The sequence below is a fragment of the Hippocampus guttulatus genome, chromosome 13 (assembly GCF_054856545.1).
Source record: "Hippocampus guttulatus isolate MCC_2025c chromosome 13, RoL_Hgut_1.0, whole genome shotgun sequence".
NCBI classification, from domain to species: Eukaryota; Metazoa; Chordata; class Actinopteri; order Syngnathiformes; family Syngnathidae; genus Hippocampus; species Hippocampus guttulatus.
The window spans coordinates 20,541,197-20,560,492 of record NC_141273.1 but is presented as its reverse complement, the minus strand read 5'-3'; positions in this window follow the sequence as shown (position 1 = coordinate 20,560,492).

The window sequence follows — 19,296 nt, the reverse complement described above, 5'->3', positions numbered from 1 at the left end:
ACAACTCATTCCTATGAAGATACATTCAAACTCACAAAACGTGCTCAGCTCGGGCTGAAAATGCATTTAAAGCAATAAAAACTCAAATTGAGTGTCACGCCTAAACCAAAGGACTTATGCACACACTTCAACATGTATTTTGTTCTGGATGACCTCCTGAAGCCTAATGAGCAATAATTTGACCACACAACTCATTCCTATGAAGATACATTCAAAGTCAGAAAGCGTGCTCAGCTCGGGCTGAAAATGCATTTAAAGCAATAAAAACTCAAATTGAGTGTCACGCCTAAACCAAAGGACTTATGCACACACTTCAACATGTATTTAGTTCAGGATGACCACCTGAAGCCTAAATGAGCATTAATTTGACCACACAACTCATTCCTATGAAGATACATTCAAACTCACAAAACGTGCTCAGCTCAGGCTGAAAATGCATTTAAAGCAATAAAAACTCAAATTGAGTGTCACACCTAAACCAAAGGACTTATGCACACACTTCAACATGTATTTTGTTCAGGATGACCTCCTGAAGCCCATATGAGCATTAATTTGACCACACAACTCATTCCTATGAAGATACATTCAAACTCTCAAAACGTGCTCAGCTCGGGCTGAAAATGCATTTAAAGCAATAAAAACTCAAATTGAGTGTCACGCCTAAACAAAAGGACTTATGCACACACTTCAACATGTATTTTGTTCAGGATGACCTCCTGAAGCCTAAATAAGCATTAATTTGACCACACAACTCATTCCTATGAAGATACATTCAAACTCACAAAACGTGCTCAGCTCGGGCTGAAAATGCATTTAAAGCAATAAAAACTCAAATTGAGTGTCACACCTAAACCAAAGGACTTATGCACACACTTCAACATGTATTTTGTTCAGGATGACCTCCTGAAGCCCATATGAGCATTAATTTGACCACACAACTCATTCCTATGAAGATACATTCAAACTCACAAAACGTGCTCAGCTCGGGCTGAAAATGCATTTAAAGCAATAAAAACTCAAATTGAGTGTCACGCCTAAACCAAAGGACTTATGCACACACTTCAACATGTATTTTGTTCAGGATGACCTCCTGAAGCCCATATGAGCATTAATTTGACCACACAACTCATTCCTATGAAGATACATTCAAACTCGCAAAACGTGCTCAGCTCGGGCTGAAAATGCATTTAAAGCAATAAAAACTCAAATTGAGTGTCACGCCTAAACCAAAGGACTTATGCACACACTTCAACATGTATTTTGTTCAGGATGACCTCCTGAAGCCTAAATGAGCAATAATTTGACCACACAACTCATTCCTATGAAGATACATTCAAACTCAAAAAACGTGCTCAGCTCTGGCTGAAAATGCATTTAAAGCAATAAAAACTCAAATTGAGTGTCACACCTAAACCAAAGGACTTATGCACACACTTCAACATGTATTTTGTTCAGGATGACCTCCTAAAGCCCATATGAGCATTAATTTGACCACACAACTCATTCCTATGAAGATACATCCAAACTCACAAAACGTGCTCAGCTCGGGCTGAAAATGCATTTAAAGCAATAAAAACTCAAATTGAGTGTCACGCCTAAACCAAAGGACTTATGCACACACTTCAACATGTATTTTGTTCAGGATGACCACCTGAAGCCTAAATGAGCATTAATTTGACCACACAACTCATTCCTATGAAGATACATTCAAACTCACAAAACGTGCTCAACTCGGGCTGAAAATGCATTTAAAGCAATAAAAACTCAAATTGAGTGTCACGCCTAAACCAAAGGACTTATTTACACACTTCAACATGTATTTTGTTCAGGATGACCTCCTGAAGCCCATATGAGCATTAATTTGACGCCTAAACCAAAGGACTTATGCACACACTTCAACATGTATTTTGTTCAAGATGACCTCCTGAAGCCTAAATGAGCATTCATTTGACGACACAACTCATTCCTATGAAGATACATTCTAACTCACAAAACGTGCTCAGCTCGGCCTGAAAATGCATTTAAAGCAATAAAAACTCAAATTGAGTGTCACGCCCAAATCAAAGGACTTATGCACACACTTCAACATGTATTTTGTTCAAGATGTCCTCCTGAAGCCTAAATGAGCATTAATATGATCACACATCTCATTCCTATGAAGATACATTCAAACTCACAAAATGTGCTCAGCTTGGGCTCAAAATGCATTTAAAGCAATAAAAACTCAAATTGCTTGTCACGCCTAAACCAAAGGGCTTATGCACACACTTCAACATGTATTTAGTTCAGGATGTCCTCCTGAAGCCTAAATGAGCATTAATTTGACTACACAACTCATTCCTATGAAGATACATTCAAAGTCAGAAAGCGCGCTCAGCTCGGGCTGAAAATGCATTTAAAGCAATAAAAACTCAAATTGAGTGTCACGCCTAAAGCAAAGGACTTATGCACACACTTCAAGATGTATTTTGTTCAAGATGACCTCCTGAAGCCTAAATGCGCATTCATTTGACGACACAACTCATTCCTATGAAAATACATTCTAACTCACAAAACGTGCTCAACTCGGCCTGAAAATGCATTTAAAGCAATAAAAACTCAAATTGAGTGTCACGCCCAAACCAAAGGACTTATGCACACACTTCAACATGTATTTAGTTCAGGATGACCACCTGAAGCCTAAATGAGCATTAATTTGACCACACAACTCATTCCTATGCAGATACATTGAAACTCACAAAACGTGCTCATCTAGGGCTGAAAATGCATTTAAAGCAATAAAAACTCAAATTGAGTGTCACGCCTAAACCAAAGGACTTATGCACACACTTCAACATGTATTTTGTTCAGGATGACCACCTGAAGCCTAAATGAGCATTAATTTGACCACACAACTCATTCTATGAAGATACATTCAAACTCACAAAACGTGCTCAGCTCAGGCTGAAAATGCATTTAAAGCAATAAAAACTCAAATTGAGTGTCACGCCTAAACCAAAGGACTTATGCACACACTTCAACATGTATTTTGTTCAGGATGACCTCCTGAAGCCTAAATGAGCAATAATTTGACCACACAACTCATTCCTATGAAGATACATTTAAACTCACAAAACGTGCTCAGCTCGGGCTGAAAATGCATTTAAAGCAATAAAAGCTCAAATTGAGTGTCACGCCTAAACCAAAGGATTTATGCACACACTTCAACATGTATTTTGTTCAGGATGACCTCCTGAAGCCCATATGAGAATTAATTTGACCAGACAACTCATTCCTATGAAGATACATTCAAACTCACAAAACGTGCTCAGCTCGGGCTGAAAATGCATTTAAAGCAATAAAAACTCAAATTGAGTGTCACACCTAAACCAAAGGATTTATGCACACACTTCAACATGTATTTTGTTCAGGATGACCTCCTGAAGCCTAAATGAGCAATAATTTGACCACACAACTCATTCCTATGAAGATACATTCAAGCTCAGAAAACGCGCTCAGTTCGGCCTGAAAATGCATTTCGCAATAAAAACTCAAATTGAGTGTCACGCCTAAACCAAAGGGCTTATGCACACACTTCAACATGTATTTAGTTCAGGATGTCCTCCTGAAGCCTAAATGAGCATTAATTTGACTACACAACTCATTCCTATGAAGATACATTAAAAGTCAGAAAGCGCGCTCAGCTCGGGCTGAAAATGCATTTAAAGCAATAAAAACTCAAATTGAGTGTCACGCCTAAACCAAAGGACTTATGCACACACTTCAACATGTATTTTGTTCAAGATGACCTCCTGAAGCCTAAATGAGCATTCATTTGACGACACAACTCATTCCTATGAAGATACATTCTAACTCACAAAACGTGCTCAGCTCGGCCTGAAAATGCATTTAAAGCAATAAAAACTCAAATTGAGTGTCACGCCCAAATCAGAGGACTTATGCACACACTTCAACATGTATTTTGTTCAAGATGTCCTCCTGAAGCCTAAATGAGCATTAATATGATCACACATCTCATTGCTATGAAGATACATTCAAACTCAGAACACGTGCTCAGCTCGGCCCGAAACTGCACTTAAAGCAATAAAAACTGAAATTGAGTATAGTCATGGTACCCGCGTTGAGTTATAATTAGTTCAAGAACAAAGAGAATCTGAATAATTGGCTCAAGAGTACAGTTATACAGTCATATAAATGTAAAATGGTTTCAGGCCTCGGAGACAATAACGGACTTTGGTCAGTAGAGGGGAACATAGACCATAACATGATTCAAGACACATTTTGAAAACTTGTTCCACTCGGCCTGAAAATGCATTTAAAGCAATAATAACTAAAATTGAGTGTCACTCCCAAACCAAAGGACTTTTGCACACACTTCAATGTATTTAGTTCAGGATGTCCTCCTGAAGCCTAAATGAGCATTAATTTGACCAGACAACTCATTCCTATGAAGATACATTCAAACTCACAAAACGTGCTCAGCTCGGGCTGAAAATACATTTAAAGCAATAAAAACTCAAATTGAGTGTCACGCCTAAACAAAAGGACTTTTGCACACACTTCAACATGTATTTTGTTCAGGATGACCTCCTTAAGCCTAAATAAGCATTAATTTGGCCACACAACTCATTCCTATGAAGATACATTCAAACTCACAAAACGTGCTCAGCTCGGGCTGAAAATGCATTTAAAGCAATAAAAACTCAAATTGAGTGTCACACCTAAACCAAAGGACTTATGCACACATTTCAACATGTATTTAGTTGAGGATGACCACCTGAAGCCTAAATGAGCATTAATCTGACCACACAACTCATTCCTATGAAGATACATTCAAACTCACAAAACGTGCTCAGCTCGGGCTGAAAATGCATTTAAAGCAATAACAACTCAAATTGAGTGTCACGCCTAAACCAAAGGACTTATGCACACACTTCAACATGAATTTTGTTCAGGATGACCTCCTGAAGCCCATATGAGCATTAATTTGACTACACAACTCATTCCTATGAAGATACATTCAAACTCACAAAACGTGCTCAGCTTCGGCTGAAAATGCATTTAAAGCAATAAAAACTCAAATTGAGTGTCACGCCTAAACCAAAGGACTTATGCACACACTTCAACATGTATTTTGTTCAGGATGACCTCCTGAAGCCTAAATAAGCATTAATTTGACCACACAACTCATTCCTATGAAGATACATTCAAACTCACAAAACGCGCTCAGCTCGGGCTGAAAATGCATTTAAAGCAATAAAAACTCAAATTGAGTGTCACGCCTAAACCAAAGGACTTATGCACACACTTCAACATGTATTTTGTTCAGGATGACCTCCTGAAGCCCATATGAGCATTAATTTGACTACACAACTCATTCCTATGAAGATACATTCAAACTCACAAAACGTGCTCAGCTCGGGCTGAAAATGCATTTAAAGCAATAAAAACTCAATTGAGTGTCACGCCTAAACCAAAGGACTTATGCACACACTTCAACATGTATTTTGTTCAGGATGACCACCTGACGCCTAAATGAGCATTAATTTGACCACACAACTCATTCCTATGAAGATACATTCAAACTCACAAAACGCGCTCAGCTCGGGCTGAAAATGCATTTAAAGCAATAAAAACTCAAATTGAGTGTCACGCCTAAACCAAAGGACTTATGCACACACTTCAACATGAATTTTGTTCAGGATGACCTCCTGAAGCCCATATGAGCATTAATTTGACTACACAACTCATTCCTATGAAGATACATTCAAACTCACAAAACGTGCTCAGCTTCGGCTGAAAATGCATTTAAAGCAATAAAAACTCAAATTGAGTGTCACGCCTAAACCAAAGGACTTATGCACACACTTCAACATGTATTTTGTTCAGGATGACCTCCTGAAGCCTAAATAAGCATTAATTTGACCACACAACTCATTCCTATGAAGATACATTCAAACTCACAAAACGCGCTCAGCTCGGGCTGAAAATGCATTTAAAGCAATAAAAACTCAAATTGAGTGTCACGCCTAAACCAAAGGACTTATGCACACACTTCAACATGTATTTTGTTCAGGATGACCTCCTGAAGCCCATATGAGCATTAATTTGACTACACAACTCATTCCTATGAAGATACATTCAAACTCACAAAACGTGCTCAGCTCGGGCTGAAAATGCATTTAAAGCAATAAAAACTCAATTGAGTGTCACGCCTAAACCAAAGGGCTTATGCACACACTTCAACATGTATTTTGTTCAGGATGACCACCTGACGCCTAAATGAGCATTAATTTGACCACACAACTCATTCCTATGAAGATACATTCAAAGTCAGAAAGCGCGCTCAGCTCGGGCTGAAAATGCATTTAAAGCAATAAAAACTCAAATTGAGTGTCACGCCTAAACCAAAGGACTTATGCACACACTTCAACATGTATTTTGTTCAGGATGACCTCCTGAAGCCTAAATCAGCAATAATTTGACCACACAACTCATTCCTATGAAGATACATTCAAAGTCAGAAAGTGCGCTCAGCTCGGGCTGAAAATGCATTTAATTTAAAGCAATAAAAACTCCAATTGAGTGTCACGCCTAAACCAAAGGACTTATGCACACACTTCAACATGTATTTAGTTCAGGATGACCACCTGAAGCCTAAATGAGCATTAATTTGACCACACAACTCATTCCTATGAAGATACATTCAAACTCACAAAACGTGCTCAGCTCGGGCTGAAAATGCATTTAAAGCAATAAAAACTCAAATTGAGTGTCACACCTAAACCAAAGGACTTATGCACACATTTCAACATGTATTTTGTTCAGGATGACCTTCTGAACCCCATATGAGCATTAATTTGACTACACAACTCATTCCTATGAAGATACATTCAAACTCACAAAACGTGCTCAGCTCGGGCTGAAAATGCATTTAAAGCAATAAAAACTCAAATTGAGTGTCACGCCTAAACCAAAGGACTTATGCACACACTTCAACATGTATTTTATTCAGGATGACCTCCTGAAGCCTAAATAAGCATTAATTTGACCACACAACTCATTCCTATGAAGATACATTCAAACTCACAAAACACGCTCAGCTCGGGCTGAAAATGCATTTAAAGTAATAAAAACTCAAATTGAGTGTCACGCCTAAACCAAAGGACTTATGCACACACTTCAACATGGATTTTGTTCAAGATGACCTCCTGAAGCCTAAATGAGCAATAATTTGATTACACAACTCATTCCTATGAAGATACATTCAAACTCAAAAAACGTGCTCAGCTCGGGCTGAAAATGCATTTAAAGCAATAAAAACTCAAATTGAGTGTCACACCTAAACCAAAGGACTTATGCACACACTTCAACATGTATTTTGTTCAGGATGACCTCCTGAAGCCCATATGAGCATTAATTTGACCACACAACTCATTCCTATGAAGATACATTCAAACTCACAAAACGTGCTCAGCTCGGGCTGAAAATGCATTTAAAGCAATAAAAACTCAAATTGAGTGTCACGCCTAAACCAAAGGACTTATGCACACACTTCAACATGTATTTTGTTCACGATGACCACCTGAAGCCTAAATGAGCATTAATTTGACCACACAACTCATTCCTATGAAGATACATTCAAACTCACAAAACGTGCTCAACTCGGGCTGAAAATGCATTTAAAGCAATAAAAGCTCAAATTGAGTGTCACGCCTAAACCAAAGGACTTATGCACACACTTCAACATGTATTTAGTTCAGGATGACCACCTGAAGCCTAAATGAGCATTAATTTGACCACACAACTCATTCCTATGAAGATACATTCAAACTCACAAAACGTGCTCAACTCAGGCTGAAAATGCATTTAAAGCAATAAAAACTCAAATTGAGTGTCACGCCTAAACCAAAGGACTTATGCACACACTTCAACATGTATTTTGTTCAGGATGACCTCCTGAAGCCCATATGAGCATTAATTTGACCACACAACTCATTCCTATGAAGATACATTCAAACACACAAAACGTGCTCAGCTCGGCCTGAAAATGCATTTAAAGCAATAAAAACTCAAATTGAGTGTCACGCCTAAACCAAAGGACTTATGCACACACTTCAACATGTATTTTGTTCAGGATGACCACCTGACGCCTAATTGAGCATTAATTTGACCACACAACTCATTCCTATGAAGATACATTCAAACTCACAAAACGCGCTCAGCTCGGGCTGAAAATGCATTTAAAGCAATAAAAACTCAAATTGAGTGTCACGCCTAAACCAAAGGACTTATGGACACACTTCAACATGTATTTTGTTCAGGATGACCTCCTGAAGCCCATATGATCATTAATTTGACCACACAACTCATTCTTATGAAGATACATTCAAACACACAAAACGTGCTCAGCTCGGCCTGAAAATGCATTTAAAGCAATAAAAACTCAAATTGAGTGTCACGCCTAAACCAAAGGACTTATGCACACACTTCAACATGTATTTTGTTCAGGATGACCACCTGACGCCTAAATGAGCATTAATTTGACCACACAACTCATTCCTATGAAGATACATTCAAACTCACAAAACGCGCTCAGCTCGGGCTGAAAATGCATTTAAAGCAATAAAAACTCAAATTGAGTGTCACGCCTAAACCAAAGGACTTATGCACACACTTCAACATGTATTTTGTTCAGGGTGACCTCCTGAAGCCTAAATAAGCATTAATTTGACCACACAACTCATTCCTATGAAGATACATTCAAACTCACAAAACGCGCTCAGCTCGGGCTGAAAATGCATTTAAAGCAATAAAAACTCAAATTTAGTGTCACACCTAAACCAAAGGACTCATGCACACACTTCAACATGTATTTAGTTCAGGATGACATCCTGAAGCCCATATGAGCATTAATTTGTCTACACAACTCATTCCTATGAAGATACATTCAAACTCACAAAACGTGCTCAACTCGGGCTGAAAATGCATTTAAAGCATTAAAAACTCAAATTGAGTGTCACGCCTAAACCAAAGGACTTATGCACACACTTCAACATGTATTTTGTTCAGGATGACCTCCTGAAGCCCATATGAGCATTAATTTGACTACACAACTCATTCCTATGAAGATACATTCAAACTCACAAAACGTGCTCAGCTCGGGCTGAAAATGCATTTAAAGCAATAAAAACTCAAATTGAGTGTCACGCCTAAACCAAAGGACTTATGCACACACTTCAACATGTATTTTGTTCAGGATGACCACCTAACGCCTAAATGAGCATTAATTTGACCACACAACTCATTCCTATGAAGATACATTCAAAGTCAGAAAGCGCGCTCAGCTCGGGCTGAAAATGCATTTAAAGCAATAAAAACTCAAATTGAGTGTCACGCCTAAACCAAAGGACTTATGCACACACTTCAACATGTATTTTGTTCAGGATGACCTCCTGAAGCCTAAATCAGCAATAATTTGACCACACAACTCATTCCTATGAAGATACATTCAAAGTCAGAAAGTGCGCTCAGCTCGGGCTGAAAATGCATTTAATTTAAAGCAATAAAAACTCCAATTGAGTGTCACGCCTAAACCAAAGGACTTATGCACACACTTCAACATGTATTTAGTTCAGGATGACCACCTGAAGCCTAAATGAGCATTAATTTGACCACACAACTCATTCCTATGAAGATACATTCAAACTCACAAAACGTGCTCAGCTCGGGCTGAAAATGCATTTAAAGCAATAAAAACTCAAATTGAGTGTCACACCTAAACCAAAGGACTTATGCACACATTTCAACATGTATTTTGTTCAGGATGACCTTCTGAACCCCATATGAGCATTAATTTGACTACACAACTCATTCCTATGAAGATACATTCAAACTCACAAAACGTGCTCAGCTCGGGCTGAAAATGCATTTAAAGCAATAAAAACTCAAATTGAGTGTCACGCCTAAACCAAAGGACTTATGCACACACTTCAACATGTATTTTATTCAGGATGACCTCCTGAAGCCTAAATAAGCATTAATTTGACCACACAACTCATTCCTATGAAGATACATTCAAACTCACAAAACACGCTCAGCTCGGGCTGAAAATGCATTTAAAGCAATAAAAACTCAAATTGAGTGTCACACCTAAACCAAAGGACTTATGCACACACTTCAACATGGATTTTGTTCAAGATGACCTCCTGAAGCCTAAATGAGCAACAATTTGATTACACAACTCATTCCTATGAAGATACATTCAAACTCAAAAAACGTGCTCAGCTCGGGCTGAAAATGCATTTAAAGCAATAGAAACTCAAATTGAGTGTCACACCTAAACCAAAGGACTTATGCACACACTTCAACATGTATTTTGTTCAGGATGACCTCCTGAAGCCCATATGAGCATTAATTTGACCACACAACTCATTCCTATGAAGATACATTCAAACTCACAAAACGTGCTCAGCTCGGGCTGAAAATGCATTTAAAGCAATAAAAACTCAAATTGAGTGTCACGCCTAAACCAAAGGACTTATGCACACACTTCAACATGTATTTTGTTCACGATGACCACCTGAAGCCTAAATGAGCATTAATTTGACCACACAACTCATTCCTATGAAGATACATTCAAACTCACAAAACGTGCTCAACTCGGGCTGAAAATGCATTTAAAGCAATAAAAGCTCAAATTGAGTGTCACGCCTAAACCAAAGGACTTATGCACACACTTCAACATGTATTTTGTTCAGGATGACCTCCTGAAGCCCATATGAGCATTAATTTGACCACACAACTCATTCCTATGAAGATACATTCAAACACACAAAACGTGCTCAGCTCGGCCTGAAAATGCATTTAAAGCAATAAAAACTCAAATTGAGTGTCACGCCTAAACCAAAGGACTTATGCACACACTTCAACATGTATTTTGTTCAGGATGACCACCTGACGCCTAAATGAGCATTCATTTGACCACACAACTCATTCCTATGAAGATACATTCAAACACACAAAACGTGCTCAGCTCGGCCTGAAAATGCATTTAAAGCAATAAAAACTCAAATTGAGTGTCACGCCTAAACCAAAGGACTTATGCACACACTTCAACATGTGTTTTGTTCAGGATGACCTCCTGAAGCCTAAATGAGCAATAATTTGACCACACAACTCATTCCTATGAAGATACATTCAAACTCAAAAAAAGTGCTCAGCTCGGGCTGAAAATGCATTTAAAGCAATAAAAACTCAAATTGAGTGTCACGCCTAAACCAAAGGACTTATGCACACACTTCAACATGTATTTTGTTCAGGATGACCTCCTGAAGCCCATATGAGCATTAATTTGACCACACAACTCATTCCTATGAAGATACATTCAAACCCACAAAACGTGCTCAGCTCGGCCTGAAAATGCATTTAAAGCAATAAAAACTCAAATTGAGTGTCACGCCTAAACCAAAGGACTTATGCACACACTTCAACATGTATTTTGTTCAGGATGACCACCTGACGCCTAATTGAGCATTAATTTGACCACACAACTCATTCCTATGAAGATACATTCAAACTCACAAAACGCGCTCAGCTCGGGCTGAAAATGCATTTAAAGCAATAAAAACTCAAATTGAGTGTCACGCCTAAACCAAAGGACTTATGGACACACTTCAACATGTATTTTGTTCAGGATGACCTCCTGAAGCCCATATGATCATTAATTTGACCACACAACTCATTCTTATGAAGATACATTCAAACACACAAAACGTGCTCAGCTCGGCCTGAAAATGCATTTAAAGCAATAAAAACTCAAATTGAGTGTCACGCCTAAACCAAAGGACTTATGCACACACTTCAACATGTATTTTGTTCAGGATGACCACCTGACGCCTAAATGAGCATTAATTTGACCACACAACTCATTCCTATGAAGATACATTCAAACTCACAAAACGCGCTCAGCTCGGGCTGAAAATGCATTTAAAGCAATAAAAACTCAAATTGAGTGTCACGCCTAAACCAAAGGACTTATGCACACACTTCAACATGTATTTTGTTCAGGGTGACCTCCTGAAGCCTAAATAAGCATTAATTTGACCACACAACTCATTCCTATGAAGATACATTCAAACTCACAAAACGCGCTCAGCTCGGGCTGAAAATGCATTTAAAGCAATAAAAACTCAAATTTAGTGTCACACCTAAACCAAAGGACTTATGCACACACTTCAACATGTATTTAGTTCAGGATGACATCCTGAAGCCCATATGAGCATTAATTTGTCTACACAACTCATTCCTATGAAGATACATTCAAACTCACAAAACGTGCTCAACTCGGGCTGAAAATGCATTTAAAGCAATAAAAACTCAAATTCAGTGTCACACCTAAACCAAAGGACTTATGCACACACTTCAACATGTATTTAGTTCAGGATGACATCCTGAAGCCCATATGAGCATTAATTTGTCTACACAACTCATTCCTATGAAGATACATTCAAACTCACAAAACGTGCTCAACTCGGGCTGAAAATGCATTTAAAGCAATAAAAACTCAAATTGAGTGTCACGCCTAAACCAAAGGACTTATGCACACACTTCAACATGTATTTTGTTCAGGATGACCTCCTGAAGCCCATATGAGCATTAATTTGACTACACAACTCATTCCTATGAAGATACATTCAAACTCACAAAATGTGCTCAGCTCGGGCTGAAAATGCATTTAAAGCAATAAAAACTCAAATTGAGTGTCACGCCTAAACCAAAGGACTTATGCACACACTTCAACATGTATTTTGTTCAGGATGACCACCTGACGCCTAAATGAGCATTAATTTGACCACACAACTCATTCCAATGAAGATACATTCAAAGTCAGAAAGCGCGCTCAGCTCGGGCTGAAAATGCATTTAAAGCAATAAAAACTCAAATTGAGTGTCACGCCTAAACCAAAGGACTTATGCACACACTTCAACATGTATTTTGTTCAGGATGACCTCCTGAAGCCTAAATCAGCAATAATTTGACCACACAACTCATTCCTATGAAGATACATTCAAAGTCAGAAAGTGCGCTCAGCTCGGGCTGAAAATGCATTTAATTTAAAGCAATAAAAACTCCAATTGAGTGTCACGCCTAAACCAAAGGACTTATGCACACACTTCAACATGTATTTTGTTCAGGATGACCTCCTGAAGCCCATATGAGCATTAATTTGACCACACAACTCATTCCTATGAAGATACATTCAAACACACAAAACGTGCTCAGCTCGGCCTGAAAATGCATTTAAAGCAATAAAAACTCAAATTGAGTGTCACGCCTAAACCAAAGGACTTATGCACACACTTCAACATGTATTTTGTTCAGGATGACCACCTGACGCCTAAATGAGCATTCATTTGACCACACAACTCATTCCTATGAAGATACATTCAAACACACAAAACGTGCTCAGCTCGGCCTGAAAATGCATTTAAAGCAATAAAAACTCAAATTGAGTGTCACGCCTAAACCAAAGGACTTATGCACACACTTCAACATGTGTTTTGTTCAGGATGACCTCCTGAAGCCTAAATGAGCAATAATTTGACCACACAACTCATTCCTATGAAGATACATTCAAACTCAAAAAAAGTGCTCAGCTCGGGCTGAAAATGCATTTAAAGCAATAAAAACTCAAATTGAGTGTCACGCCTAAACCAAAGGACTTATGCACACACTTCAACATGTATTTTGTTCAGGATGACCTCCTGAAGCCCATATGAGCATTAATTTGACCACACAACTCATTCCTATGAAGATACATTCAAACCCACAAAACGTGCTCAGCTCGGCCTGAAAATGCATTTAAAGCAATAAAAACTCAAATTGAGTGTCACGCCTAAACCAAAGGACTTATGCACACACTTCAACATGTATTTTGTTCAGGATGACCACCTGACGCCTAATTGAGCATTAATTTGACCACACAACTCATTCCTATGAAGATACATTCAAACTCACAAAACGCGCTCAGCTCGGGCTGAAAATGCATTTAAAGCAATAAAAACTCAAATTGAGTGTCACGCCTAAACCAAAGGACTTATGGACACACTTCAACATGTATTTTGTTCAGGATGACCTCCTGAAGCCCATATGATCATTAATTTGACCACACAACTCATTCTTATGAAGATACATTCAAACACACAAAACGTGCTCAGCTCGGCCTGAAAATGCATTTAAAGCAATAAAAACTCAAATTGAGTGTCACGCCTAAACCAAAGGACTTATGCACACACTTCAACATGTATTTTGTTCAGGATGACCACCTGACGCCTAAATGAGCATTAATTTGACCACACAACTCATTCCTATGAAGATACATTCAAACTCACAAAACGCGCTCAGCTCGGGCTGAAAATGCATTTAAAGCAATAAAAACTCAAATTGAGTGTCACGCCTAAACCAAAGGACTTATGCACACACTTCAACATGTATTTTGTTCAGGGTGACCTCCTGAAGCCTAAATAAGCATTAATTTGACCACACAACTCATTCCTATGAAGATACATTCAAACTCACAAAACGCGCTCAGCTCGGGCTGAAAATGCATTTAAAGCAATAAAAACTCAAATTTAGTGTCACACCTAAACCAAAGGACTTATGCACACACTTCAACATGTATTTAGTTCAGGATGACATCCTGAAGCCCATATGAGCATTAATTTGTCTACACAACTCATTCCTATGAAGATACATTCAAACTCACAAAACGTGCTCAACTCGGGCTGAAAATGCATTTAAAGCAATAAAAACTCAAATTCAGTGTCACACCTAAACCAAAGGACTTATGCACACACTTCAACATGTATTTAGTTCAGGATGACATCCTGAAGCCCATATGAGCATTAATTTGTCTACACAACTCATTCCTATGAAGATACATTCAAACTCACAAAACGTGCTCAACTCGGGCTGAAAATGCATTTAAAGCAATAAAAACTCAAATTGAGTGTCACGCCTAAACCAAAGGACTTATGCACACACTTCAACATGTATTTTGTTCAGGATGACCTCCTGAAGCCCATATGAGCATTAATTTGACTACACAACTCATTCCTATGAAGATACATTCAAACTCACAAAATGTGCTCAGCTCGGGCTGAAAATGCATTTAAAGCAATAAAAACTCAAATTGAGTGTCACGCCTAAACCAAAGGACTTATGCACACACTTCAACATGTATTTTGTTCAGGATGACCACCTGACGCCTAAATGAGCATTAATTTGACCACACAACTCATTCCAATGAAGATACATTCAAAGTCAGAAAGCGCGCTCAGCTCGGGCTGAAAATGCATTTAAAGCAATAAAAACTCAAATTGAGTGTCACGCCTAAACCAAAGGACTTATGCACACACTTCAACATGTATTTTGTTCAGGATGACCTCCTGAAGCCTAAATCAGCAATAATTTGACCACACAACTCATTCCTATGAAGATACATTCAAAGTCAGAAAGTGCGCTCAGCTCGGGCTGAAAATGCATTTAATTTAAAGCAATAAAAACTCCAATTGAGTGTCACGCCTAAACCAAAGGACTTATGCACACACTTCAACATGTATTTAGTTCAGGATGACCACCTGAAGCCTAAATGAGCATTAATTTGACCACACAACTCATTCCTATGAAGATACATTCAAACTCACAAAACGTGCTCAGCTCGGGCTGAAAATGCATTTAAAGCAATAAAAACTCAAATTGAGTGTCACACCTAAACCAAAGGACTTATGCACACATTTCAACATGTATTTTGTTCAAGATGACCTCCTGAAGCCTAAATGAGCAATAATTTGATTACACAACTCATTCCTATGAAGATACATTCAAACTCAAAAAACGTGCTCAGCTCGGGCTGAAAATGCATTTAAAGCAATAGAAACTCAAATTGAGTGTCACACCTAAACCAAAGGACTTATGCACACACTTCAACATGTATTTTGTTCAGGATGACCTCCTGAAGCCCATATGAGCATTAATTTGACCACACAACTCATTCCTATGAAGATACATTCAAACTCACAAAACGTGCTCAGCTCGGGCTGAAAATGCATTTAAAGCAATAAAAACTCAAATTGAGTGTCACGCCTAAACCAAAGGACTTATGCACACACTTCAACATGTATTTTGTTCACGATGACCACCTGAAGCCTAAATGAGCATTAATTTGACCACACAACTCATTCCTATGAAGATACATTCAAACTCACAAAACGTGCTCAACTCGGGCTGAAAATGCATTTAAAGCAATAAAAGCTCAAATTGAGTGTCACGCCTAAACCAAAGGACTTATGCACACACTTCAACATGTATTTTGTTCAGGATGACCTCCTGAAGCCCATATGAGCATTAATTTGACCACACAACTCATTCCTATGAAGATACATTCAAACACACAAAACGTGCTCAGCTCGGCCTGAAAATGCATTTAAAGCAATAAAAACTCAAATTGAGTGTCACGCCTAAACCAAAGGACTTATGCACACACTTCAACATGTATTTTGTTCAGGATGACCACCTGATGCCTAAATGAGCATTCATTTGACCACACAACTCATTCCTATGAAGATACATTCAAACACACAAAACGTGCTCAGCTCGGCCTGAAAATGCATTTAAAGCAATAAAAACTCAAATTGAGTGTCACGCCTAAACCAAAGGACTTATGCACACACTTCAACATGTGTTTTGTTCAGGATGACCTCCTGAAGCCTAAATGAGCAATAATTTGACCACACAACTCATTCCTATGAAGATACATTCAAACTCAAAAAAAGTGCTCAGCTCGGGCTGAAAATGCATTTAAAGCAATAAAAACTCAAATTGAGTGTCACGCCTAAACCAAAGGACTTATGCACACACTTCAACATGTATTTTGTTCAGGATGACCTCCTGAAGCCCATATGAGCATTAATTTGACCACACAACTCATTCCTATGAAGATACATTCAAACCCACAAAACGTGCTCAGCTCGGCCTGAAAATGCATTTAAAGCAAAAAAAAACTCAAATTGAGTGTCACGCCTAAACCAAAGGACTTATGCACACACTTCAACATGTATTTTGTTCAGGATGACCACCTGACGCCTAATTGAGCATTAATTTGACCACACAACTCATTCCTATGAAGATACATTCAAACTCACAAAACGCGCTCAGCTCGGGCTGAAAATGCATTTAAAGCAATAAAAACTCAAATTGAGTGTCACGCCTAAACCAAAGGACTTATGGACACACTTCAACATGTATTTTGTTCAGGATGACCTCCTGAAGCCCATATGATCATTAATTTGACCACACAACTCATTCTTATGAAGATACATTCAAACACACAAAACGTGCTCAGCTCGGCCTGAAAATGCATTTAAAGCAATAAAAACTCAAATTGAGTGTCACGCCTAAACCAAAGGACTTATGCACACACTTCAACATGTATTTTGTTCAGGATGACCACCTGACGCCTAAATGAGCATTAATTTGACCACACAACTCATTCCTATGAAGATACATTCAAACTCACAAAACGCGCTCAGCTCGGGCTGAAAATGCATTTAAAGCAATAAAAACTCAAATTGAGTGTCACGCCTAAACCAAAGGACTTATGCACACACTTCAACATGTATTTTGTTCAGGGTGACCTCCTGAAGCCTAAATAAGCATTAATTTGACCACACAACTCATTCCTATGAAGATACATTCAAACTCACAAAACGCGCTCAGCTCGGGCTGAAAATGCATTTAAAGCAATAAAAACTCAAATTTAGTGTCACACCTAAACCAAAGGACTTATGCACACACTTCAACATGTATTTAGTTCAGGATGACATCCTGAAGCCCATATGAGCATTAATTTGTCTACACAACTCATTCCTATGAAGATACATTCAAACTCACAAAACGTGCTCAACTCGGGCTGAAAATGCATTTAAAGCAATAAAAACTCAAATTCAGTGTCACACCTAAACCAAAGGACTTATGCACACACTTCAACATGTATTTAGTTCAGGATGACATCCTGAAGCCCATATGAGCATTAATTTGTCGACACAACTCATTCCTATGAAGATACATTCAAACTCACAAAACGTGCTCAACTCGGGCTGAAAATGCATTTAAAGCAATAAAAACTCAAATTGAGTGCCACGCCTAAACCAAAGGACTTATGCACACACTTCAACATGTATTTTGTTCAGGATGACCTCCTGAAGCCCATATGAGCATTAATTTGACTACACAACTCATTCCTATGAAGATACATTCAAACTCACAAAATGTGCTCAGCTCGGGCTGAAAATGCATTTAAAGCAATAAAAACTCAAATTGAGTGTCACGCCTAAACCAAAGGACTTATGCACACACTTCAACATGTATTTTGTTCAGGATGACCACCTGACGCCTAAATGAGCATTAATTTGACCACACAACTCATTCCTATGAAGATACATTCAAAGTCAGAAAGCGCGCTCAGCTCGGGCTGAAAATGCATTTAAAGCAATAAAAACTCAAATTGAGTGTCACGCCTAAACCAAAGGACTTATGCACACACTTCAACATGTATTTTGTTCAGGATGACCTCCTGAAGCCTAAATCAGCAATAATTTGACCACACAACTCATTCCTATGAAGATACATTCAAAGTCAGAAAGTGCGCTCAGCTCGGGCTGAAAATGCATTTAATTTAAAGCAATAAAAACTCCAATTGAGTGTCACGCCTAAACCAAAGGACTTATGCACACACTTCAACATGTATTTAGTTCAGGATGACCACCTGAAGCCTAAATGAGCATTAATTTGACCACACAACTCATTCCTATGAAGATACATTCAAACTCACAAAACGTGCTCAGCTCGGGCTGAAAATGCATTTAAAGCAATAAAAACTCAAATTGAGTGTCACACCTAAACCAAAGGACTTATGCACACATTTCAACATGTATTTTGTTCAGGATGACCTTCTGAACCCCATATGAGCATTAATTTGACTACACAACTCATTCCTATGAAGATACATTCAAACTCACAAAACGTGCTCAGCTCGGGCTGAAAATGCATTTAAAGCAATAAAAACTCAAATTGAGTGTCACGCCTAAACCAAAGGACTTATGCACACACTTCAACATGTATTTTATTCAGGATGACCTCCTGAAGCCTAAATAAGCATTAATTTGACCACACAACTCATTCCTATGAAGATACATTCAAACTCACAAAACACGCTCAGCTCGGGCTGAAAATGCA